Raw genomic sequence first — 20,981 nt, 5'->3', positions numbered from 1 at the left:
TTGTTTATTATATAGATATATATATATGATATGCTTAATTTTGTTTATTATATAGATATATATATGATATGCTTAATTTTGTTTATTATATAGATATATATATATATGATATGCTTAATTTTGCTTATTATATAGATATATATATATATGATATGCTTAATTTTGTTTATTATATAGATATATATATGATATGCTTAATTTTGTTTATTATATAGATATATATATATGATATGCTTAATTTTGTTTATTATATAGATATATTCATATATGATATGCTTAATATTGTTTATTATATAGATATATATATATATGATATGCTTAATTTTGTTTATTATATAGATATATATATGATATGCTTAATTTTGTTTATTATATAGATATATTCATATATGATATGCTTAATTTTGTTTATTATATAGATATATATATATATATGATATGCTTAATTTTGTTTATTATATAGATATATATATATGATATGCTTAATTTTGTTTATGATATAGATATATATACATATGATATGCTTAATTTTGTTTATTATATAGATACATTCATATATGATATGCTTAATTTTGTTTATTATATAGATATATATATATATGATATGCTTAATTTTGTTTATTATATAGATATATATATGATATGCTTAATTTTGTTTATTATATAGATATATTCATATATGATATGCTTAATTTTGTTTATTATATAGATATATATATATATGATATGCTTAATTTTGTTTATTATATAGATATATATATATATGATATGCTTAATTTTGTTTATTATATAGATATATATATATATGATATGCTTAATTTTGTTTATTATATAGATATATATATGATATGCTTAATTTTGTTTATTATATAGATATATTCATATATGATATGCTTAATTTTGTTTATTATATAGATATATATATATATGATATGCTTAATTTTGTTTATTATATAGATATATATATGATATGCTTAATTTTGTTTATTATATAGATATATATATATGATATGCTTAATTTTGTTTATTATATAGATATATATATATATGATATGCTTAATTTTGTTTATTATATAGATATATATATATATGATATGCTTAATTTTGTTTATTATATAGATATATATATGATATGCTTAATTTTGTTTATTATATAGATATATTCATATATGATATGCTTAATTTTGTTTATTATATAGATATATATATATATGATATGCTTAATTTTGTTTATTATATGGATATATATATATGATATGCTTAATTTTGTTTATTATATAGATATATATACATATGATATGCTTAATTTTGTTTATTATATAGATACATTCATATATGATATGCTTAATTTTGTTTATTATATAGATATATATATATATGATATGCTTAATTTTGTTTATTATATCGATATATATATATGATATGCTTAATTTTGTTTATTATATAGATATATATACATATGATATGCTTAATTTTGTTTATTATATAGATACATTCATATATGATATGCTTAATTTTGTTTATTATATAGATATATATATATATGATATGCTTAATTTTGTTTATTATATAGATATATATATGATATGCTTAATTTTGTTTATTATATAGATATATTCATATATGATATGCTTAATTTTGTTTATTATATAGATATATATATATATGATATGCTTAATTTTGTTTATTATATAGATATATATATATATGATATGCTTAATTTTGTTTATTATATAGATATATATATATGATATGCTTAATTTTGTTTATTATATAGATATATATATGATATGCTTAATTTTGTTTATTATATAGATATATTCATATATGATATGCTTAATTTTGTTTATTATATAGATATATATATATATGATATGCTTAATTTTGTTTATAATATAGATATATATATGATATGCTTAATTTTGTTTATTATATAGATATATATATATATGATATGCTTAATTTTGTTTATTATATAGATATATATATATATGATATGCTTAATTTTGTTTATTATATAGATATATATATGATATGCTTAATTTTGTTTATTATATAGATATATTCATATATGATATGCTTAATTTTGTTTATTATATAGATATATATATATATGATATGCTTAATTTTGTTTATTATATAGATATATATATATATATATGATATGCTTAATTTTGTTTATTATATAGATATATATATATATGATATGCTTAATTTTGTTTATTATATAGATATATATATGATATGCTTAATTTTGTTTATTATATAGATATATATATATATGATATGCTTAATTTTGTTTATTATATAGATATATATATATATGATATGCTTATTTTGTTTATTATATAGATATATATATGATATGCTTAATTTTGTTTATTATATAGATATATATATATATGATATGCTTAATTTTGTTTATTATATAGATATATATATGATATGCTTAATTTTGTTTATTATATAGATATATTCATATATGATATGCTTAATTTTGTGTATTATATAGATATATATATATATGATATGCTTAATTTTGTTTATTATATAGATATATATATATATGATATGCTTAATTTTGTTTATTATATAGATATATATATATATGATATGCTTAATTTTGTTTATTATATAGATATATATATATATGCTTAATTTTGTTTATTATATAGATATATATATATATGATATGCTTAATTTTGTTTATTATATAGATATATATATATATGATATGCTTAATTTTGTTTATTATATAGATATATATATATATGATATGCTTAATTTTATTTATTATATAGATATATATATATGATATGCTTAATTTTGTTTATTATATAGATATATATATATATGATATGCTTAATTTTGTTTATTATATAGATATATATATATATGATATGCTTAATTTTGTTTATTATATAGATATATATATATGATATGCTTAATTTTGTTTATTATATAGATATATATATATATGATATGCTTAATTTTGTTTATTATATAGATATATATATATATGTGATATGCTTAATTTTGTTTATTATATAGATATATATATGATATGCTTAATTTTGTTTATTATATAGATATATATATATATGATATGCTTAATTTTGTTTATTATATAGATATATATATATATGATATGCTTAATTTTGTTTATTATATAGATATATATATGATATGCTTAATTTTGTTTATTATATATATATATATATATATGATATGCTTAATTTTGTTTATTATATAGATATATATATATATGATATGCTTAATTTTGTTTATTATATAGATATATATATATATATGATATGCTTAATTTTGTTTATTATATAGATATATATATATGATATGCTTAATTTTATTTATTATTTAGATATATATATATATGATATGCTTAATTTTGTTTATTATATAGATATATATATATATGATATGCTTAATTTTGTTTATTATATAGATATATATATATATGATATGCTTAATTTTGTTTATTATATAAAAATATATGTATATGATATGCTTAATTTTGTTTATTATATAGATATATATATATATATATGATATGCTTAATTTTGATTATTATATAGATATATTCATATATGATATGCTTAATTTTGTTTATTATATTGATATATATATGATATGCTTAATTTTGTTTATTATATAGATATATATATATGATATGCTTAATTTTGTTTATTATATAGATATATATATATGATATGCTTAATTTTGTTTATTATATAGATATATATATATATGATATGCTTAATTTTGTTTATTATATAGATATATTCATATATGATATGCTTAATTTTGTTTATTATATTGATATATATATGATATGCTTAATTTTGTTTATTATATAGATATATATATATGATATGCTTAATTTTGTTTATTATATAGATATATATATATATGATATGCTTAATTTTGTTTATTATATAGATATATATATATATATATGATATGCTTAATTTTGTTTATTATATAGATATATATATGATATGCTTAATTTTGTTTATTATATAGATATATTCATATATGATATGCTTAATTTTGTTTATTATATAGATATATATATATATATGATATGCTTAATTTTGTTTATTATATAGATATATATATATATGATATGCTTAATTTTGTTTATTATATAGATATATATACATATGATATGCTTAATTTTGTTTATTATACAGATACATTCATATATGATATGCTTAATTTTGTTTATTATATAGATATATATATATATATGATATGCTTAATTTTGTTTATTATATAGATATATATATGATATGCTTAATTTTGTTTATTATATAGATATATATATATGATATGCTTAATTTTGTTTATTATATAGATATATATATATATGATATGCTTATTTTGTTTATTATATAGATATATATATATGATATGCTAAATTTTGTTTATTATATAGATATATATATATATGATATGCTTAATTTTGTTTATTATATAGATATATATATGATATGCTTAATTTTGTTTATTCTATAGATATATATATATGATATGCTTAATTTTGTTTATTATATAGATATATATATGATATGCTTAATTTTGTTTATTATATAGATATATATATATATGATATGCTTAATTTTGTTTATTATATAGATATATATATATATGATATGCTTAATTTTGTTTATTATATAGATATATATATATATGATATGCTTAATTTTGTTTATTATATAGATATATATATATGATATGCTTAATTTTGTTTATTATATAGATATATATATATATGATATGCTTAATTTTGTTTATTATATAGATATATATATATATGATATGCTTAATTTTGTTTATTATATAGATATATATATATATGATATGCTTAATTTTGTTTATTATATAGATATATATATATATGATATGCTTAATTTTATTTATTATATAGATATATATATATGATATGCTTAATTTTGTTTATTATATAGATATATATATATATGATATGCTTAATTTTGTTTATTATATAGATATATATATATATGATATGCTTAATTTTGTTTATTATATAGATATATATATATGATATGCTTAATTTTGTTTATTATATAGATATATATATATATGATATGCTTAATTTTGTTTATTATATAGATATATATATATATATGATATGCTTAATTTTGTTTATTATAAAGATATATATATGATATGCTTAATTTTGTTTATTATATAGATATATATATATATGATATGCTTAATTTTGTTTATTATATAGATATATATATATATGATATGCTTAATTTTGTTTATTATATAGATATATATATGATATGCTTAATTTTGTTTATTATATATATATATATATATATATGATATGCTTAATTTTGTTTATTATATAGATATATATATATATGATATGCTTAATTTTGTTTATTATATAGATATATATATATATGATATGCTTAATTTTGTTTATTATATAGATATATATATATGATATGCTTAATTTTATTTATTATTTAGATATATATATATATGATATGCTTAATTTTGTTTATTATATAGATATATATATATGATATGCTTAATTTTGTTTATTATATAGATATATATATATATGATATGCTTAATTTTGTTTATTATATAAAAATATATGTATATGATATGCTTAATTTTGTTTATTATATAGATATATATATATATGATATGCTTAATTTTGATTATTATATAGATATATTCATATATGATATGCTTAATTTTGTTTATTATATTGATATATATATGATATGCTTAATTTTGTTTATTATATAGATATATATATATGATATGCTTAATTTTGTTTATTATATAGATATATATATATATGATATGCTTAATTTTGTTTATTATATAGATATATATATATATGATATGCTTAATTTTGTTTATTATATAGATATATTCATATATGATATGCTTAATTTTGTTTATTATATTGATATATATATGATATGCTTAATTTTGTTTATTATATAGATATATATATATGATATGCTTAATTTTGTTTATTATATAGATATATATATATATGATATGCTTAATTTTGTTTATTATATAGATATATATATATATGATATGCTTAATTTTGTTTATTATATAGATATATATATGATATGCTTAATTTTGTTTATTATATAGATATATTCATATATGATATGCTTAATTTTGTTTATTATATAGATATATATATATATATGATATGCTTAATTTTGTTTATTATATAGATATATATATATATGATATGCTTAATTTTGTTTATTATATAGATATATATATATGATATGCTTAATTTTGTTTATTATATAGATATATATATATATGATATGCTTAATTTTGTTTATTATATAGATATATATATATGATATGCTTAATTTTGTTTATTATATAGATATATTCATATATGATATGCTTAATTTTGTTTATTATATAGATATATATATATATGATATGCTTAATTTTGTTTATTATATAGATATATATATGATATGCTTAATTTTGTTTATTATATAGATATATATATATATGATATGCTTAATTTTGTTTATTATATAGATATATATATATATGATATGCTTAATGTTGTTTATTATATAGATATATATATGATATGCTTAATTTTGTTTATTATATAGATATATATATATGATATGCTTAATTTTGTTTATTATATAGATATATTCATATATGATATGCTTAATTTTGTTTATTATATAGATATATATATATATGATATGCTTAATTTTGTTTATTATATAGATATATATATATATGATATGCTTAATTTTGTTTATTATATATATATATATATATATGATATGCTTAATTTTTTTTTATTATATAGATATATATATATATGATATGCTTAATTTTGTTTATTATATAGATATATTCATATATGATATGCTTAATTTTGTTTATTATATAGATATATATATATATGATATGCTTAATTTTGTTTATTATATAGATATATATATGATATGCTTAATTTTGTTTATTATATAGATATATATATATATGATATGCTTAATTTTGTTTATTATATAGATATATTCATATATGATATGCTTAATTTTGTTTATTATATAGATATATATATGATATGCTTAATTTTGTTTATTATATAGATATATATATATGATATGCTTAATTTTGTTTATTATATAGATATATTCATATATGATATGCTTAATTTTGTTTATTATATAGATATATATATATATGATATGCTTAATTTTGTTTATTATATAGATATATATATGATATGCTTAATTTTGTTTATTATATAGATATATTCATATATGATATGCTTAATTTTGTTTATTATATAGATATATATATATATATGATATGCTTAATTTTGTTTATTAAATAGATATATATATATGATATGCTTAATTTTGTTTATTATATAGATATATATATATATGATATGCTTAATTTTGTTTATTATATAGATATATATATATGATATGCTTAATTTTGTTTATTATATAGATATATATATATGATATGCTTAATTTTGTTTATTATATAGATATATATACATATGATATGCTTAATTTTGTTTATTATATAGATACATTACAATATGATATGCTTAATTTTGTTTATTATATAGATACATATATATATATGATATGCTTAATTTTGTTTATTATATAGATATATATATGATATGCTTAATTTTGTTTATTATATAGATATATTCATATATGATATGCTTAATTTTGTTTATTATATAGATATATATATATATGATATGCTTAATTTTGTTTATTATATAGATATATATATATATGATATGCTTAATTTTGTTTATTATATAGATATAGATATATATGATATGCTTAATTTTGTTTATTATATAGATATATATATGATATGCTTAATTTTGTTTATTATATAGATATATATATATATGATATGCTTAATTTTGTTTATTATATAGATATATATATATATGATATGCTTAATTTTGTTTATTATATAGATATATATATATATGATATGCTTAATTTTATTTATTATATAGATATATATATGATATGCTTAATTTTGTTTATTATATAGATATATTCATATATGATATGCTTAATTTTGTTTATTATATAGATATATATATATGATATGCTTAATTTTGTTTATTATATAGATATATATATATGATATGCTTAATTTTGTTTATTATATAGATATATATACATATGATATGCTTAATTTTGTTTATTATATAGATACATTCATATATGATATGCTTAATTTTGTTTATTATATAGATATATATATATATGATATGCTTAATTTTGTTTATTATATAGATATATATATATGATATGCTTAATTTTGTTTATTATATAGATATATATACATATGATATGCTTAATTTTGTTTATTATATAGATACATACATATATGATATGCTTAATTTTGTTTATTATATAGATATATATATATATGATATGCTTAATTTTGTTTCTTATATAGATATATATATGATATGCTTAATTTTGTTTATTATATAGATATATTCATATATGATATGCTTAATTTTGTTGATTATATAGATATATATATATATGATATGCTTAATTTTGTTTATTATATAGATATATATATATATGATATGCTTAATTTTGTTTATTATATAGATATATATATATATGATATGCTTAATTTTGTTTATTATATAGATATATATATGATATGCTTAATTTTGTTTATTATATAGATATATTCATATATGATATGCTTAATTTTGTTTATTATATAGATATATATATATATGATATGCTTAATTTTGTTTATAATATAGATATATATATGATATGCTTAATTTTGTTTATTATATAGATATATATATATATGATATGCTTAATTTTGTTTATTATATAGATATATATATATATGATATGCTTAATTTTGTTTATTATATAGATATATATATGATATGCTTAATTTTGTTTATTATATAGATATATTCATATATGATATGCTTAATTTTGTTTATTATATAGATATATATATATATGATATGCTTAATTTTGTTTATTATATAGATATATATATATATATGATATGCTTAATTTTGTTTATTATATAGATATATATATATATGATATGCTTAATTTTGTTTATTATATAGATATATATATGATATGCTTAATTTTGTTTATTATATAGATATATATATATATGATATGCTTAATTTTGTTTATTATATAGATATATATATATATGATATGCTTATTTTGTTTATTATATAGATATATATATGATATGCTTAATTTTGTTTATTATATAGATATATATATATATGATATGCTTAATTTTGTTTATTATATAGATATATATATGATATGCTTAATTTTGTTTATTATATAGATATATTCATATATGATATGCTTAATTTTGTTTATTATATAGATATATATATATATATGATATGCTTAATTTTGTTTATTATATAGATATATATATATATGATATGCTTAATTTTGTTTATTATATAGATATATATATATATGATATGCTTAATTTTGTTTATTATATAGATATATATATATATGCTTAATTTTGTTTATTATATAGATATATATATATATGATATGCTTAATTTTGTTTATTATATAGATATATATATATATGATATGCTTAATTTTGTTTATTATATAGATATATATATATATGATATGCTTAATTTTATTTATTATATAGATATATATATATGATATGCTTAATTTTGTTTATTATATAGATATATATATATATGATATGCTTAATTTTGTTTATTATATAGATATATATATATATGATATGCTTAATTTTGTTTATTATATAGATATATATATATGATATGCTTAATTTTGTTTATTATATAGATATATATATATATGATATGCTTAATTTTGTTTATTATATAGATATATATATATATGCTTAATTTTGTTTATTATATAGATATATATATGATATGCTTAATTTTGTTTATTATATAGATATATATATATATGATATGCTTAATTTTGTTTATTATATAGATATATATATATATGATATGCTTAATTTTGTTTATTATATAGATATATATATGATATGCTTAATTTTGTTTATTATATATATATATATATATGATATGCTTAATTTTGTTTATTATATAGATATATATATATATGATATGCTTAATTTTGTTTATTATATAGATATATATATATATGATATGCTTAATTTTGTTTATTATATAGATATATATATATGATATGCTTAATTTTATTTATTATTTAGATATATATATATATGATATGCTTAATTTTGTTTATTATATAGATATATATATATATGATATGCTTAATTTTGTTTATTATATAGATATATATATATATGATATGCTTAATTTTGTTTATTATATAAAAATATATGTATATGATATGCTTAATTTTGTTTATTATATAGATATATATATATATGATATGCTTAATTTTGATTATTATATAGATATATTCATATATGATATGCTTAATTTTGTTTATTATATTGATATATATATGATATGCTTAATTTTGTTTATTATATAGATATATATATATGATATGCTTAATTTTGTTTATTATATGGATATATATATATGATATGCTTAATTTTGTTTATTATATAGATATATATATATATGATATGCTTAATTTTGTTTATTATATAGATATATTCATATATGATATGCTTAATTTTGTTTATTATATTGATATATATATGATATGCTTAATTTTGTTTATTATATAGATATATATATATGATATGCTTAATTTTGTTTATTATATAGATATATATATATATGATATGCTTAATTTTGTTTATTATATAGATATATATATATATGATATGCTTAATTTTGTTTATTATATAGATATATATATGATATGCTTAATTTTGTTTATTATATAGATATATTCATATATGATATGCTTAATTTTGTTTATTATATAGATATATATATATATATGATATGCTTAATTTTGTTTATTATATAGATATATATATATATGATATGCTTAATTTTGTTTATTATATAGATATATATACATATGATATGCTTAATTTTGTTTATTATATAGATACATTCATATATGATATGCTTAATTTTGTTTATTATATAGATATATATATGATATGCTTAATTTTGTTTATTATATAGATATATATATGATATGCTTAATTTTGTTTATTATATAGATATATATATATGATATGCTTAATTTTGTTTATTATATAGATATATATATATATGATATGCTTAATTTTGTTTATTATATAGATATATATATATGATATGCTAAATTTTGTTTATTATATAGATATATATATATATGATATGCTTAATTTTGTTTATTATATAGATATATATATGATATGCTTAATTTTGTTTATTCTATAGATATATATATATGATATGCTTAATTTTGTTTATTATATAGATATATATATGATATGCTTAATTTTGTTTATTATATAGATATATATATATATGATATGCTTAATTTTGTTTATTATATAGATATATATATATATATGATATGCTTAATTTTGTTTATTATATAGATATATATATATATGATATGCTTAATTTTGTTTATTATATAGATATATATATATGATATGCTTAATTTTGTTTATTATATAGATATATATATGATATGCTTAATTTTGTTTATTATATAGATATATAGATATATGATATGCTTAATTTTGTTTATTATATAGATATATATATATATGATATGCTTAATTTTGTTTATTATATAGATATATATATGATATGCTTAATTTTGTTTATTATATAGATATATATATGATATGCTTAATTTTGTTTATTATATAGATATATATATATATGATATGCTTAATTTTGTTTATTATATAGATATATATATATATGATATGCTTAATTTTGTTTATTATATAGATATATATATATATGACATGCTTAATTTTGTTTATTATATAGATATATATATATATGATATGCTTAATTTTGTTTATTATATAGATATATATATATATGATATGCTTAATTTTGTTTATTATATAGATATATATATATATGATATGCTTAATTTTGTTTATTATATAGATATATATATATGATATGCTTAATTTTGTTTATTATATAGATATATATATATGATATGCTTAATTTTGTTTATTATATAGATATATATATATATGATATGCTTAATTTTGTTTATTATATAGATATATATATATATGATATGCTTAATTTTGTTTATTATATAGATATATATATGATATGCTTAATTTTGTTTATTATATAGATATATATATATATATGATATGCTTAATTTTGTTTATTATATAGATATATATATATATGATATGCTTAATTTTGTTTATTATATAGATATATATATATATGATATGCTTAATTTTGTTTATTATATAGATATATATATATATGATATGCTTGATTTTGTTTATTATATAGATATATATATATATGATATGCTTAATGTTGTTTATTATATAGATATATATATGATATGCTTAATTTTGTTTATTATATAGATATATATATATATGATATGCTTAATTTTGTTTATTATATAGATATATATATATATGATAGGCCTAATTTTGTTTATTATATAGATATATATATGATATGCTTAATTTTGTTTATTATATAGATATATATATATATGATATGCTTAATTTTGTTTATTATATAGATATATATATATGATATGCTTAATTTTATTTATTATTTAGATATATATATATATGATATGCTTAATTTTGTTTATTATATAGATATATATATATATGATATGCTTAATTTTGTTTATTATATAGATATATATATATATGATATGCTTAATTTTGTTTATTATATAAAAATATATGTATATGATATGCTTAATTTTGTTTATTATATAGATATATATATATATGATATGCTTAATTTTGATTATTATATAGATATATTCATATATGATATGCTTAATTTTGTTTATTATATTGATATATATATGATATGCTTAATTTTGTTTATTATATAGATATATATATATGATATGCTTAATTTTGTTTATTATATGGATATATATATATATGATATGCTTAATTTTGTTTATTATATAGATATATATATATATGATATGCTTAATTTTGTTTATTATATAGATATATTCATATATGATATGCTTAATTTTGTTTATTATATTGATATATATATGATATGCTTAATTTTGTTTATTATATAGATATATATATATGATATGCTTAATTTTGTTTATTATATAGATATATATATATATTATATGCTTAATTTTGTTTATTATATAGATATATATATATATGATATGCTTAATTTTGTTTATTATATAGATATATATATGATATGCTTAATTTTGTTTATTATATAGATATATTCATATATGATATGCTTAATTTTGTTTATTATATAGATATATATATATATATGATATGCTTTATTTTGTTTATTATATAGATATATATATATATGATATGCTTAATTTTGTTTATTATATAGATATATATACATATGATATGCTTAATTTTGTTTATTATATAGATACATTCATATATGATATGCTTAATTTTGTTTATTATATAGATATATATATATATATATGATATGCTTAATTTTGTTTATTATATAGATATATATATGATATGCTTAATTTTGTTTATTATATAGATATATATATATGATATGCTTAATTTTGTTTATTATATAGATATATATATATATGATATGCTTAATTTTGTTTATTATATAGATATATATATATGATATGCTAAATTTTGTTTATTATATAGATATATATATATATGATATGCTTAATTTTGTTTATTATATAGATATATATATGATATGCTTAATTTTGTTTATTCTATAGATATATATATATGATATGCTTAATTTTGTTTATTATATAGATATATATATGATATGCTTAATTTTGTTTATTATATAGATATATATATATATGATATGCTTAATTTTGTTTATTATATAGATATATATATATATGATATGCTTAATTTTGTTTATTATATAGATATATATATATATGATATGCTTAATTTTGTTTATTATATAGATATATATATATGATATGCTTAATTTTGTTTATTATATAGATATATATATGATATGCTTAATTTTGTTTATTATATAGATATATAGATATATGATATGCTTAATTTTGTTTATTATATAGATATATATATATATGATATGCTTAATTTTGTTTATTATATAGATATATATATGATATGCTTAATTTTGTTTATTATACAGATATATATATGATATGCTTAATTTTGTTTATTATATAGATATATATATATATGATATGCTTAATTTTGTTTATTATATAGATATATATATATATGATATGCTTAATTTTGTTTATTATATAGATATATATATATATGACATGCTTAATTTTGTTTATTATATAGATATATATATATATGATATGCTTAATTTTGTTTATTATATAGATATATATATATATGATATGCTTAATTTTGTTTATTATATAGATATATATATATATGATATGCTTAATTTTGTTTATTATATAGATATATATATATGATATGCTTAATTTTGTTTATTATATAGATATATATATATGATATGCTTAATTTTGTTTATTATATAGATATATATATATATGATATGCTTAATTTTGTTTATTATATAGATATATATATATATGATATGCTTAATTTTGTTTATTATATAGATATATATATGATATGCTTAATTTTGTTTATTATATAGATATATATATATATGATATGCTTAATTTTGTTTATTATATAGATATATATATATATGATATGCTTAATTTTGTTTATTATATAGATATATATATATATGATATGCTTAATTTTGTTTATTATATAGATATATATATATATGATATGCTTAATTTTGTTTATTATATAGATATATATATATATGATATGCTTAATGTTGTTTATTATATAGATATATATATGATATGCTTAATTTTGTTTATTATATAGATATATATATATATGATATGCTTAATTTTGTTTATTATATAGATATATATATATATGATATGCCTAATTTTGTTTATTATATAGATATATATATGATATGCTTAATTTTGTTTATTATATAGATATATATATATATGATATGCTTAATTTTGTTTATTATATAGATATATATATGATATGCTTAATTTTGTTTATTATATAGATATATTCATATATGATATGCTTAATTTTGTTTATTATATAGATATATATATATGATATGCTTAATTTTGTTTATTATATAGATATATTCATATATGATATGCTTAATTTTGTTTATTATATAGATATATATATATATGATATGCTTAATTTTGTTTATTATATAGATATATATATATATATGATATGCTTAATTTTGTTTATTATATAGATATATATATATATGATATGCTTAATTTTGTTTATTATATAGATATATATATATATGATATGCTTAATTTTGTTTATTATATAGATATATATATATATGATATGCTTAATTTTGTTTATTATATAGATATATATATGATATGCTTAATTTTGTTTATTATCTAGATATATATATATATGATATGCTTAATTTTGTTTATTATATAGATATATTCATATATGATATGCTTAATTTTGTTTATTATATAGATATATATATATGATATGCTTAATTTTGTTTATTATATAGATATATATATATATGATATGCTTAATTTTTTTTATTATATAGATATATTCATATATGATATGCTTAATTTTGTTTATTATATAGATATATATATATATGATATGCTTAATTTTGTTTATTATATAGATATATTCATATATGATATGCTTAATTTTGTTTATTATATAGATATATATATATATGATATGCTTAATTTTGTTTATTATATAGATATATATATATATGATATGCTTAATTTTGTTTATTATATAGATATATATATGATATGCTTAATTTTGTTTATTATATAGATATATATATAGATATGCTTAATTTTGTTTATTATATAGATATATATATATATGATATGCTTAATTTTGTTTATTATATAGATATATATATATATGATATGCTTTATTTTGTTTATTATATAGATATATATATATATATGATATGCTTAATTTTGTTTATTATATAGATATATATATGATATGCTTAATTTTGTTTATTATATATAGATATATATATGATATGCTTAATTTTGTTTATTATATAGATATATATATGATATGCTTAATTTTGTTTATTATATAGATATATATATATATATGATATGCTTAATTTTGTTTATTATATAGATATATATATATGATATGCTTAATTTTGTTTATTATATAGATATATATATATATGATATGCTTAATTTTGTTTATTATATAGATAGATATATATATGATATGCTTAATTTTGTTTATTATATAGATATATATATATGATATGCTTAATTTTGTTTATTATATAGATATATATATGATATGCTTAATTTTGTTTATTATATAGATATATAGATATATGATATGCTTAATTTTGTTTATTATATAGATATATATATATATGATATGCTTAATTTTGTTTATTATATAGATATATATATGATATGCTTAATTTTGTTTATTATATAGATATATATATGATATGCTTAATTTTGTTTATTATATAGATATATATATATATGATATGCTTAATTTTGTTTATTATATAGATATATATATATATGATATGCTTAATTTTGTTTATTATATAGATATATATATATATGACATGCTTAATTTTGTTTATTATATAGATATATATATATATGATATGCTTAATTTTGTTTATTCTATAGATATATATATATATGATATGCTTAATTTTGTTTATTATATAGATATATATATATATGATATGCTTAATTTTGTTTATTATATAGATATATATATATGATATGCTTAATTTTGTTTATTATATAGATATATATATATGATATGCTTAATTTTGTTTATTATATAGATATATATATATATGATATGCTTAATTTTGTTTATTATATAGATATATATATATATGATATGCTTAATTTTGTTTATTATATAGATATATATATGATATGCTTAATTTTGTTTATTATATAGATATATATATATGATATGCTTAATTTTGTTTGATATATAGATATATGATATGCTTAATTTTGTTTATTATATAGATATATATATATGATATGCTTAATTTTGTTTATTATATAGATATATATATGTTATGCTTAATTTTGTTTATTATATAGATATATAGATATATGATATGCTTAATTTTGTTTATTATATAGATATATATATATATGATATGCTTAATTTTGTTTATTATATAGATATATATATGATATGCTTAATTTTGTTTATTATATAGATATATATATGATATGCTTAATTTTGTTTATTATATAGATATATATATATATATGATATGCTTAATTTTGTTTATTATATAGATATATATATATATGATATGCTTAATTTTGTTTATTATATAGATATATATATATGACATGCTTAATTTTGTTTATTATATAGATATATATATATATGATATGCTTAATTTTGTTTATTATATAGATATATATATATATGATATGCTTAATTTTGTTTATTATATAGATATATATATATATGATATGCTTAATTTTGTTTATTATATAGATATATATATGATATGCTTAATTTTGTTTATTATATAGATATATATATATGATATGCTTAATTTTGTTTATTATATAGATATATAGATATATGATATGCTTAATTTTGTTTATTATATAGATATATATATATATGATATGCTTAATTTTGTTTATTATATAGATATATATATATGATATGCTTAATTTTGTTTATTATATAGATATATATATATATGATATGCTTAATTTTGTTTATTATATAGATATATATATATATGATATGCTTAATTTTGTTTATTATATAGATATATATATGATATGACTAATTTTGTTTATTATATAGATATATATATATGATATGCTTAATTTTGTTTATTATATAGATATATATATATATGATATGCTTAATTTTGTTTATTATATAGATATATATATATGATATGCTTAATTTTGTTTATTATATAGATATATATATGATATGCTTAATTTTGTTTATTATATAGATATATATATATGATATGCTTAATTTTGTTTATTATATAGATATATATATATATGATATGCTTAATTTTGTTTATTATATAGATATATATATATATGATATGCTTAATTTTTTTTTATTATATAGATATATATATGATATGCTTAATTTTGTTTATTATATAGATATATATATATGATATGCTTAATTTTGTTTGATAGATATATGATATGCTTAATTTTGTTTATTATATAGATATATATATATGATATGCTTAATTTTGTTTATTATATAGATATATATATGATATGCTTAATTTTGTTTATTATATAGATATATATATATGATATGCTTAATTTTGTTTATTATATAGATATATATATATGATATGCTTAATTTTGTTTATTATATAGATATATATATATATGATATGCTTAATTTTGTTTATTATATAGATATATATATATATGATATGCTTAATTTTGTTTATTATATAGATATATATATGATATGCTTAATTTTGTTTATTATATAGATATATATATATGATATGCTTAATTTTGTTTATTATATAGATATATATATATGATATGCTTAATTTTGTTTATTATATAGATATATATATATGATATGCTTAATTTTGTTTATTATATAGATATATATATATATGATATTCTTAATATTGTTTATTATATAGATATATATATATGATATGCTTAATTTTGTTTATTATATAGATATATATATATATGATATGCTTAATTTTGTTTATTATATAGATATATATATATGATATGCTTAATTTTGTTTATTATATAGATATATATATATGATATGCTTAATATTGTTTATTATATAGATATATATATATGATATGCTTAATTTTGTTTATTATATAGATATATATATATGATATGCTTAATTTTGTTTATTATATAGATATATATATATGATATGCTTAATTTTGTTTATTATATAGATATATATATATATGATATGCTTAATATTGTTTATTATATAGATATATATATATGATATGCTTAATTTTGTTTATTATATAGATATATATATATATGATATGCTTAATATTGTTTATTATATAGATATATATATATGATATGCTTAATTTTGTTTATTATATAGATATATATATGATATGCTTAATATTGTTTATTATATAGATATATATATATATGATATGCTTAATTTTGTTTATTATATAGATATATATATATATGATATGCTTAATATTGTTTATTATATAGATATATATATATGATATGCTTAATTTTGTTCATTATATAGATATATATATATGATATTCTTAATATTGTTTATTATATAGATATATATATATGATATGCTTAATTTTGTTTATTATATAGATATATATATATATGATATGCTTAATATTGTTTATTATATAGATATATATATATGATATGCTTAATTTTGTTTATTATATAGATATATATATATATGATATGCCTAATATTGTTTATTATATAGATATATATATATGATATGCTTAATTTTGTTTATTATATAGATATATATATATATGATATGCTTAATATTGTTTATTATATAGATATAGATATATATGATATGCTTAATTTTGTTTATTATATAGATATATATATATGATATGCTTAATTTTGTTTATTATATAGATATATATATATATGATATGCTTAATTTTGTTTATTATATAGATATATATATGATATGCTTAATTTTGTTTATTATATAGATATATATATATGATATGCTTAATTTTGTTTATTATATAGATATATATATATATGATATGCTTAATTTTGTTTATTATATAGATATATATATGATATGCTTAATTTTGTTTATTATATAGATATATATATATGATATGCTTAATTTTGTTTATTATATAGATATATATATATGATATGCTTAATTTTGTTTATTATATAGATATATATATATATGATATGCTTAATTTTGTTTATTATATATATATATATATATGATATGCTTAATTAAAATAAATTTCTTTTACAGATATTTTAAGTCATCAAAAGCTTTTCCTATAAAAATGACAAACCTTACGGACTTCCAAAGAGGCCAAATTGTTGGAGCTCGTATAGCAGGTGCTAGTTTAACAAAAACTGCACGAATGTATAGCATTTCAAGAAGCACTGTCTCAAAAGTAATGACTGCTTTTAAAAGAGAAGGAAAAACGTCCTCAGAAAAGCACAAGTCTGGTCGAAAGATGAAGATGTCTGAAAGAGCCCATCAGACTGTTTTTAAAATCACTGCAGAGCTCAATAAACATTTACAGGACCCAGTTTCCATAACAACTGTTCGTCGAGAGCTGCACAAATCTGGATTTTACAGAAGAGCTGCAATTAGAAAACCTCTGCTTTCAAAGAAAATGTTTCAAAGTGATTGGAGTGGTGTAAAAACCTTCAAAATTGGTCCCTCGAGCAGTGGAAAAATGTGATTTTCTCCGACGAATCATCGTCTTCCTTATTTCCAACCACCGGCCAAGTCTACATTTGAAGATAGCTGAAAGAAGCTTTTTATCCAGACTGCCTTCTCCCAACCGTAAAGCATGGCAGGGGTTCTATGATGATTTGGGGTACTATTTCTTGGAAATCTGCTGGAGCAATGATTACTCTTCATGGAAGAATTTGCAGTCAAGACTATTTAGGAGTTTTGGG

General features: G+C 13.5%; 1 protein-coding gene across 2 annotated transcripts in view; it reads right to left on the bottom strand.

Annotated features, from left to right (window-relative positions):
- The window catches only part of LOC145293234 (uncharacterized), a 67,118-nt gene that overhangs the window by 18,600 nt on the left and 27,537 nt on the right, over window positions 1-20,981 (bottom strand). The window lies entirely within an intron of this gene.

Source organism: Euprymna scolopes, chromosome 14 (genome assembly GCF_053919585.1).
Source record: "Euprymna scolopes isolate OS-2025 chromosome 14, ASM5391958v1, whole genome shotgun sequence".
In the NCBI taxonomy this organism is placed as follows: Eukaryota; Metazoa; Mollusca; class Cephalopoda; order Sepiida; family Sepiolidae; genus Euprymna; species Euprymna scolopes.
The sequence above is the reverse complement of the archived record's forward strand: the minus strand, read 5'-3'. Positions and strand labels throughout refer to the sequence as shown.